Source organism: Mandrillus leucophaeus, unplaced genomic scaffold, assembly GCF_000951045.1.
Source record: "Mandrillus leucophaeus isolate KB7577 unplaced genomic scaffold, Mleu.le_1.0 Scaffold622, whole genome shotgun sequence".
Lineage (NCBI taxonomy): Eukaryota > Metazoa > Chordata > Mammalia > Primates > Cercopithecidae > Mandrillus > Mandrillus leucophaeus.
In genome coordinates this window covers 624,457-625,740 of record NW_012106720.1, presented here as the reverse complement: position 1 = coordinate 625,740, position 1,284 = coordinate 624,457, and positions in this window count along the sequence as shown.

Genomic DNA, 1,284 nt, shown 5'->3' with positions numbered 1-1,284 from the left:
TCCAGATTTTGTAGCCCGTCTTCAAGATGCTGTATTAAAGACTGTAGGTTCAGGCCCTGCTGCTAAAATTCTTTTGGATACTCCGGCTTTTGAGAGTGCTAATCCCGAGTGCCAAAAATTGCTGCATCCTCTAAAAGCTAGTGGAGCTGATTTAGATGAATACATTCGGGCTTGTGCAGGTGTTGGAGGAGCTATTTACAATGCTCAATTGTTTGGTGGGGCACTTTCTAAGGCTTTAAAAGGCAATTCTAAACAAAGTATATGCTATCAATGTGGGAAACCCGGTCATTTTAGAAAGGAATGTCGGAAAAAATTAGGCTCTTCTGCTCTAAAAGAAAAAAGGTTACCATCTGATATGTGTAAACGATGTGGCAAGGGTTGACACTGGACCAATGAATGCCGTTCAAAAACTGATAAAAGTGGGAACATATTGTCACCCCTCTCGGGAAACGGGAGCCGAGGCCCACAGGCTTGGGGCCCCAACAACTACAATGCAGGCCTACCCCAGTACCCAGTGAGCAGTGGCTTACAACACCGAGGAATGACCTCGAGTCCTCCTTAAAGACAGCTTACCCTACCCCAGTTTCTCAGCTTTATGCTGCCACCAAGCAGAGTGCCGCTGCTGACCTAGCTATTGTCCAACCTTATACTTTATCTCCTAATAGAGGAATATATAAGTTGGCTACCGGAGTGTGTGGTCCTTTGCCAAAGGGACATGTAGGACTTTTACTAGGTCGAAGCAGCAGCGCTATGCGGGGGTTAATGGTGGTCCCAGGAATTATTGATCCTGATTTTACTGATGAAATCCTTATTATGGTACAAGTCTCACAACTTATGTGCCTAGAGGCAGGGGAACGTATTGCACAATTGCTTTTATTGCCTTTTTTTCCTTTCCTATCTAGAGACGTGTCTCGTCAAGGAAGTTTCGGTAGTACTGGGAAAACTGTTTTCTGGGAAGCTTTAGTTTCTGATCAAAAACCTTTATGTTCATTGCAAATTAATGGGATACTTTTTGAGGGATTAGTCAACACAGGAGCGGATGTATCTATTATATGCTTGGCTCAATGGCCTGATCATTGGAAAAAGAAACAAGTGTCGGTTACTCTATCTGGCCTAGGTACTGCTTCTATAGTCTACCAAAGTGTCGAGCCCCTGAGCTGTGTAGGACCTGAAGGACAACAAGGAAAAGTGTTCTTTTACATTATTCCCATTAATATTAACCTTTGGGGCCGTGATCTTTTACAACAATTTGGTGCCTTTTTAAGCATTCCTCATATTTCTTCA